The sequence below is a fragment of the Hibiscus syriacus genome, unplaced genomic scaffold (genome assembly GCF_006381635.1).
Source record: "Hibiscus syriacus cultivar Baekdansim isolate YM2019G1 unplaced genomic scaffold, ASM638163v2 tig00112289_pilon, whole genome shotgun sequence".
Taxonomy (NCBI): domain Eukaryota; kingdom Viridiplantae; phylum Streptophyta; class Magnoliopsida; order Malvales; family Malvaceae; genus Hibiscus; species Hibiscus syriacus.
The window spans coordinates 567,285-576,629 of NW_024063295.1; the positions used below are offsets into that span (position 1 = coordinate 567,285).

The 9,345-nt window shown below is 30.3% G+C and overlaps 1 pseudogene; it reads right to left on the reverse strand.

The window, feature by feature from the left end:
• LOC120177473 lies at positions 1–1,026 on the reverse strand (annotated as a pseudogene).
• Positions 1,027–9,345: the final 8,319 nt, after the last annotated feature.

The following is a 9,345-nucleotide window of genomic DNA, read 5'->3' on the forward strand; positions in this document are numbered from 1 at the left end:
AAAATTTATATTTGGACAAATCAAAAGAATAATAAAAGAAGAAGAACAATATGAGAGTAAATTATATAATTAGGGTATGTGATATAACTTGGATGGTTTCAAGTTGCTGGTAACATTGAAATACTTCAAGGTATGAATCCACATCTCCTGTTTCTTCAACAAATGCACAGCGATGGTGTCTGGCCAGAGCTCATGTGTGCACCTCGTTGGCAGCTCCGGATAATTGTACATTGACCACTTAGCATTGAACCTGTTCTTAGCCTGATGCCCGTCTCGGAGCCACTCTCCGAACACCTTATCCTCCGGCCCTTCCAATGGTTCTTAGGGATGTCTTATTCTCGAACCCACTCGGCTATGTCCCAAGACACCAAATATCCCATGCCCGACATGTAATAGACAAATGGGTCCATGATGGGGCATGGGATCACATAGCCGTAATACAAGTCTTGTCTCGGCAACGGCCTTAACGACTCCACCAAGTTCTCCAACCTGAAGTATGTATCGTCATCGCCTTTCATCACGTAATGATATGGAGGATACGGCCTATCCGACGAGTTGAACATCTCCGGTAAGCTCGAAAAGAAAGTGTAGGTCTTGCCCTTGTTCATGTTCTCTTTACAGTTTAGTATTATAATGTCATCATACCGCATTATCTCCAGTGCAACCAACACCTTCTGGTCTTCCTTCGTGAGGTTACAAAAAACGAACTTCACATCTACTCGTGCCCCCACCGGGGGCTGCGTACTGTATATGAGTCGAAGGAAATGACGGCGTTGGTATTGGTCGGGAAGCGTCAGGATCCCTATCAGGATTCTAATGTCATTGTCGTCGGACGTGACGTTCGATGCGATTGAATATGAGTTGAGGGATGGATCGAGAGGGACTTTGGAGAAAGCACATCTTCCAATGTCAAGAAGGTTCGAATCGGATCTCGTTGATGGAAGCTAATGCACAGATGAACAAGATGAAGGTGAGAGATGAGAGGATGAATCGTTTGCTTTGTGATGATCTTGATGAAGGCTTCATCGTAATTTTGAGATTAGGGGCCTGTTGGGATTAGTGGAGAGAGTACTTTATGAAAGGGCAGGCGCGGGATCAATACATTTCCTTTGATACAATGCATGGACTTGGTTGTGGGTTGCGTGCTATTTGGCCTAACAATTTAACTTTCCACCCTCTATGGTTCTAAACAACGTGATGGAGGCATAAAGGTTGAATAATTTGAGGAGCACGGCATGAAAGCCATGAATATTGTACCCTTGGTGTCATTTGGGAATGTAAATCATAGACGGGGGTAAATGTAAATGCATTATACATGTTGATATTAAAATTTGAGTTACGATTGTTGAACACAATTTATTTTTTTATTTGAGCCAAGAATAACAATAGATAATTTTATAGAAAATGGTGAGATAAAGACAAAAAATAAGAGACAATGAATTCAAGATTCTCTTCTCAGATTTACACGAGGGTTTATTTATTAATATTTAGTGTTGGTGTAAAATTTAGGGTTATGATGTCTATCAATTAGGGGGTGATTATTTCATCTAGATCCGACGAGTTTCGATTTAATTTGATTTGGACGGGTTGGATTTTATTTTGAAAATGTGGGTCCAAGTCGGATGGGTGTTTTAACCTAAAATATTAGGTCGGATGGGGATCCTCCTAAACTTAGATCGGATGCAGATAGATAACTTTAATTTTCACATCGAGTTCAAATGGATAAAAAAATTTGACATGACTTGACCTGTAGTTATTCCTACTATCGATAGATTGACAGAGTAAATAAATATGATCGCCTAACAATAAATATCTAGATGTGTTAAGAATCGTATCATAAAAATTTGACTAATTAAAGAATATGAGACTTCAAATAATTGGATGAAGAAAAGGATTTTAATAGTTATTACGGAGGTTGAACAAATACATAGTTAAAGTGGGCATAAAATGTTGATGAAGTGGGTTTAGGCCTATCGTCGGCTTAGCCAAGGCTGGTATGCAGCCAGAAATGAATGAAGTCACCTTTTCGTGGTTAGGTGGATTCGCAAAATTGCAAGAACATGGGATACCTCGAACCTTGCTTTGGGTTATGCCCACCGACTCAGCCTATGCTTGAATCTAAAGAAATTGGCATCGACCCTTGGAACATGCTGCTCAGTACATTCAATGTCCCAACCCAATGGGGAAATTGATTTACAGTGATCCAATATTAATAGCAAACTGATGCCTCTTCTTGGTAATAAATATAATCTCTTTCTTTATTCCACGTAAAGTGTAATGTAAGATCGAAATTAACGACAGCGAAATTAGGGATTCTTTCAACTTTAGATTCAGAAAACATCTACGATGAGATAAAATATTATAAACTATTCTTTTTATCTCTATTAGAAGGGTAAATGAATCGAATTAAATTTGAGTATTAGTGTGGTTAAATTGAACTCGAAAAACTTAAAATTGAGTCCCGTTTAATTCAGTTCATAAATTTAAATTTATTAAATTTGATTCGAATAAAAATAAAAATTTATAATTCAACTCAAATTCCAAAAAAAAAAAACTTAAAATCGAAAAAACATTAGACATATACCACTTAACTTTAGACGTTTTATCATTTATACCACCAAACTTTTAATTTTGCCAATTATAGCACTAAATTTTGATTTTCGTTTTCAATTATACCACTAAGCCGTTAAATTATCAACGGTACGATGACGTGGTTGATGGCTATTGACGTAGCACCTCATCAAAATGATGTTGTTTTGATCCGATTGTTAAAGATTTAACAACTCAATAGTATAAACGATATAATATCTAAAGTTTGATGGTATCTGATATAGTTTACCCTATTTTTCTCAGTTTAACTTTTAAAATATCAGTCTATTGAAGTATAAAAAATAGAGTTTTTATATTTGAATTTTATGTATTGAGAATCTCAATTATCATATCCGTTATTGTTAATTTTTTAAATTATTAAATAATTTATAAAAATAATTATTAATTTAACTTTAAAAATAAAAATGGTAATATATTATTTTTGAGTTGATTGTGAGTTTTTTTAATCGGATATTGAATAATTCATCTTGACTCGTTAAAAACTCAAATTAAGTTCTAGTCAAACTCACTCGAGTTGAGTATTGATCAATTTTTATTGAAGTTAAACTCAAATAACTTATAATCTATCTCATTTCATTTATAATTTTACCTTAGACTAAAATAGTAAAAGTCGAAAAATAAAAAAAGGTAAACTACATCAGATATCACTGAACTTTAGGTGTTATATCGTTTATACCATCTTACTTTTAATTTTGTCAATTATAGCACTAAAATTTGATTTTCATTTCAGTTACACCATTAAATCGTTAACGACACAATGACGTAGCTGACGGCTAACGGTTGTCAACGTCAATGTCACAATAGTCATTCGAGTGTTCACGGATTATCTTCTCGACTTCAATTAAGTGATAGAGTCGCCACCAATCATTTTCGAATTAGGTAGATCGAACACTTTAAACTTACCATTTTACTAGATCTGAGTCTTACCAAAGAAATTTTAGATTCATGAGTCAATTACAATCGAGGAAGGATTAACACATCTGTATTGCCCTTTCAGTATCAATACGATTACTCGATTGTCTGAATTATGGAAATTTAAATTTAGACTAAAATTTAACGAATGACCCGAAGTACTTACCTTTGAGGGTGTGTTTGTATGGGGGAATGTGAGATTCTCATGGGAATGAAATCCATATTCCCCTGTTTGGTTAGCCGGGGAATGTCATTCCCGGTAATCTTACATTACTAATAGTGGATTTTTTGGGATATATTACCGGGAATGTCATTACCTCCCTTTCCTTCGGTATTGTTGGATTACCGACATTTTGGACTAAAATGCCCTTAATTTTTTTCTTTAAAAATATCATTATTCTGTCATTGAATAATAAAAGTTCTATGAATGTTAAATTACAAATTTATCCTTAAACTATTTTAGATTTACAAAAAAAAGTCTATAATTAAAATTTTATATGAAGTTCAGGGGTTAAAATAAAATTTTACCCTTTCATGAAACCTTTTATATTTTCAATTCTGTAAAAAAACATATAAATTTTATGAATTTAATTTTTTTTAAAAAATATATAAATATTTTCCAACTTGCTAAAAAAACAAATATATAATAAGGACAATTTGGTCAAATATACATTCCAATAATCTTTTATTCCTTTAACCAAACACGATAATCTTACATTCCTGCTAAACCAACCAAACACAAAATACAACATTCCCAGTAATCCTATTCCTTGGTAATTTTACATTCCGTGAACCAAACGCACCCTAAGGACTTAATTTAGTACAAATTATAAAAATAATTAAAAAAGTAAAAATATAAAAGAATAAGAATAAAAGTATTTAACAATTATTAAATATAAAAATTATAAAAGATAATATTTTCTCAATAATTTCTTTGGTTGATGTCCTAAACTTGTATGTACCGTACTTGAAATTTTTCATCGAGTAATGTTTATCAAATCATCTGATGTCTACAATAAAAAAACATGCAACACCTACAGTTGGCTTCATTGGATCTTTTAAGTAAAATTAGGAATTAGAATCTTGATGTTCGTAGATGGAGCAAATCAGATTGGGAAGGTCGTCCACACTTAAAATTTCAACGTTCGAACTGATCGATTGAATATGACTTTTTTATAAAAGTTTTATTTTAATCAATATTAAATGATTTTTGGAGGATTGAAAATACTATATTGATTTTTAATGAAATTCAATTTTTTAAATACGATATTAAATATTTTACGAATTATTTTATAACTAGTATTTCAAATATTGAGTTAAGATATTAAAGTAGTTGCATATGTTTATATAGGTATTTGATTTTATAATTTAAATATATTTTTGTAGTATCCCTAAAATTAGTTTAATAAATAAATCGATTTTCAATGCTCGAGATTTACTTTTTGATATTTGAATTGAGTTTTTAAATCATTAGGACTAAATTCAGAATAACTTTGAATTATTAAAGCCTAAAATTTAGAATTTTGTGATTAAGGAGTAAATGCTTCAATTGTAAATTAGTAATTAGAATTATAAATAAAGTTTGGGAGCTCATACATATTCATATATTAATCTAAGGACCAAAGCCTTAGTTTAATCGAATTCCAGAAGTTGACGAGTCATTGAATAGGTGTCGTCAAGTGATAATTATTATATTTTTATAATTAAAAGAATTGGAAAATTGCACGAATCAAACGATCTTGGTGATAAAAATATTGTTGTTATTGTTTAAGGTTCTAGGTTTAAGCACCATGAATGCCTAAGACATGAACGTTTAATGTCAAAAAGTTAAGAGTTATCTTTGAACAAATACTATCTTATCTAAAATTAATAAAAAAATTGGAAATTTTGGTGTAAATTAATGTTACTTGGAATGGACATGGGACCCGAACCAAACGGGTTCCGACTCAATCCGATCGAGTCAATTTGTTTAAAAAAAATTGGGTTCGAGTTTAGGGTGAAAAATATTCAACTCGACCCGAAAAATACCTTATATATTTAGGGATATTATAATAATAATCATCTATATATTATTTTTTCAATTAGATCCATATTTTTAATGAATAAAACTATCTTATATATATTTAGGGTTAAATAAATATATTCATTTTGAGTTGGGTCCATTCTTATTTGAGTTTTATCTAAAAAACTCTGGTCAAATTTAGAATAAGTGAAGTCACTGAAAACTTGGATAAAATGTTATATTTTTCGGGTCGAATCAGATTAATCGAAAACATGACTTGACCTGACTCGTGTTGATCCCTAAATGTTACCCCACGAAGACTCAACACATGAATGTGAACATTTTAGTGTTGGTTAGAATATAATATAACCTCTCTCTCTCTCTCTCTCATGTCTGACTCAGAAGATCCTCAAACAATCATTGAAGAAATTAAGAAATCAAGAATATATCTCTCTCTCTCATGTCTAACTCAAAAGATCCTTAGACAATCACTGAAGAAATTAAGACTTGTCTCTCTCTCTCTCATGTTTGACACAGAAGATCCTCAGATAATCATTGAAAAAACTAAGAAATCAAGAATCTCTCTCGCTCATGTATGACTCAGAAGATCCTCAAACAATCACGGTAATCTTATATTCCTGCTAAACTAATCAAATACAAAATACAACATTCTCAGTAATCATATTCCCTGATAATCTTATATTCTGTGAACCAAACGCACATTGAGAGTCGATTGTTGTAACAAATAAAATAAATTAAAGGTTTTAAAAAATAAAAAGTTTAGATTTAATCCGCAAACATGAGGTAAAAGGGATCACGGACACCGATATATAAATATTTAACACAACTTATTTACGAACAAATTAACACTAAAAAAATATGCAAAATGAAAAAGACGCATGTCACAAAAATACAAATGCAAGAAATTAAGGAATTAATTTAATAAAGAAAATGAACATAAAAAAATTAAAGAGAAACAACATTGTCGAATGGAAACAATTAATTCTAAATAATGAAAAGGAAACAAAATTAAATTGAAATAGTTTCAATCAATAATTTAAAACGAATTAAAAAAATGTAAGTTGTAAAAATTAAAAAGATATGGAAATGATTTGCGTAAATTAAAATGGAAAGGTTTTCAAATAAAATAAAGAAAAAAACCAAAAACATAATTTAAGTAAAGTTTAAAAGGACAAAGAATATAATAGTTATATAAGTTAATAAAAAAAGTTGAAGTGTATTAAATTAAAATGAAAATGTTTATATTTAAAAGAAATTAAAACAAAATTAATAAAAGAATCAAATTAAATTCCTTAAATAATTTTGAAGGTTCACGAGAGTAATTATCCCTTACCTGTATGAAAACACGGATCATTTAATTGAGTATATAAAAAATCAAAATTAGATCAAGTTAAAACCAAGGGAAATAAAAATTCATTCAAGATCCACCATTGATTTTCATCGAAGAAACCTCAAGCAATGCTAAATCTATGAAGATTATTTAAAAGCTTTTGTTTCTTATTCCTTGGTCTTGTCTAATTCTAAATAAGTTTTTAAGTAAAATCAAGGTTATGATCGATCGAAACAATAAAAATAAATTAAAGATAAAAAAATAAAAAAATAAAAAGATTATTGGTTTTCACTAAAAAAACCATAAGGAATGGTAAATCCATGAATATTAGTTTAAAGTCTTTTTTTTTCTTTGTTCCTCAGTTTCCTCTCTTTTGATAAAGTTTTTTTTAAAAGAAAAGATTGAGTTGAAGTTGAATAAAATAACGAAAACAAAAAGAAGAAATTACCTTTAGTCAAATATTTTCCCTTATTGCTCGTATCTTTCAAATTACAATGCATCCCCATTACAAAATAAGAGTATCTATTTATATGCTCTCAAAAAACCTAAAAGCAAAAACTCTAGAATCTTTTCATTAATGTTAAATATACTACTAATTAAGAAAAATAATATTAACATAATGAAAATATCTTAAATTGCCCTAAATAAATAATAGAGAGTATAAAACTGAATTTATTCACAAGTAATCAATAAAGTAATTGAAAAATCAGAATAAATTAAAATTCCCGTATTGAGTCCATATATAAATTTGTTACACGCACTATCTTCGTTAAAACGAGCATATCTTGAGTTTTCGATGTTTGATTGAGGCGTTTCAACATGCGTTGGAAAACTAACTGAAAATCGATTCTATCTCAGGAAGACATCATGTCCTGAAAACATTTGGATTTTGCTTGAAAATTTGTTGCAAGTTGGCTAATGTCCCAAACTTCAAAATCGACTACAATAAAATGTTTTGGGCCTTGGAAAAAGGTAGACCGGACAAAAATTAGGTATTACAATCGACACCTCTCCAAAAAAATACGATTTTGATCCGGCTATTGATGATTTAACAACCCAATGTTATAATTCAAACAAAAATCAAAATTAAGTATTATAATTAATAAAATTGAAAGTTCATTAGTATAAATGATACAACACCTAAAATTCGGTGGTATCTGATATAATTTACCCTAAGAAATTGATCGAATCAAATTAATTAAATTTTTGAGTCGGTTTTGTTGGTTTCAGTTTCTCGTCGGTTGTGATAGCTTATTTTTACGAGTCAATCGTGTGTGATTTCGGTCTTGAACTTCGAAAATGTCGACACCATTTACCATAAAGAAATCCTTTACCGAGACCCAAACCTAATATATTATAAAGCCAAACCCAAGTCCAAAAATACTTTTATATAAAACCTATTAACCCAAATAAATAGGGAAATTACTTGGATGACCATCCAACTACAGGATTGGTATCGAAATGACCATCATTTTCAAATTTATTTCAATATGACCACTGAACTATTTAAATGGGTTTAATATAGCCACTAGCCATTAAAATCTAACGAAGGGGTGACATGGCAGTTACTATAAATTTTTATAATTACATATTTGATTCTTAATACTTAGATATTATATTAATTTAGTCTTAATTTTTAAATTAATTGAAAAAATTAATCCTCCAATCAGGATGTGTCATGCGTCAATGCCCACCTCAACCATTGAGGCAAGCCTAATATTTGATACATATTTGTCAAACATTGCATATTTCATTTGAAAATTAAATTATTTTTATATAATTATTTTAAACAAGTTTAAATTATATATATATATTATTTCTTACGATGCTTGTTATTCATTTATCATTTAAAAATATTATATAATTTAAACTTGTTTAAAAATTAAAATGAATAACAAAAATTAAGGGTTTTGCCCTGATTCTTAAGTTTCTACTTTTTCATAAGGTTTTTGCCTTTTTAGGATGTTGCCCTGTGTTTTGCATCGTTGGATTGTGGTTTTGTGTGTGTTTTGATTGGCTTTCATTTTTCTGTGCGTTGGCTGCGTATTGGTTTTCTAGTTTTGAGTGATGAGGGAGATAATTCAGAATCTGGTTGAATTGTGCATTAAGGAGGAGGAAGATGAGGTTATCACGATCGAGGCAGGTGAAAGAACTACTGAATTTTCTTGGGAGAATTTCTTTGTAGGTGTGTTTCAGACTTCTAGTATGATTAATTTTCAGGTGATGAGAAATACATTGGCAAATGTATGGCATCATATAGGGGGAATTTCAATTACCGAATTGGGAGATGAGAGATTCCTGTTGAGTTAATCGATCGACGAATATGACCAAGAGGGGGTGAATTGACAATTAAAATTTTGGTGGAAGCTTTTGCAGAAAATTAAAAGTAATTGCACAGCGATTTAGAGTGTTTCGACTTTCTCAACCAAAGTCTACATCCACTACCTTAGCTATCCACACTAAGGATTTT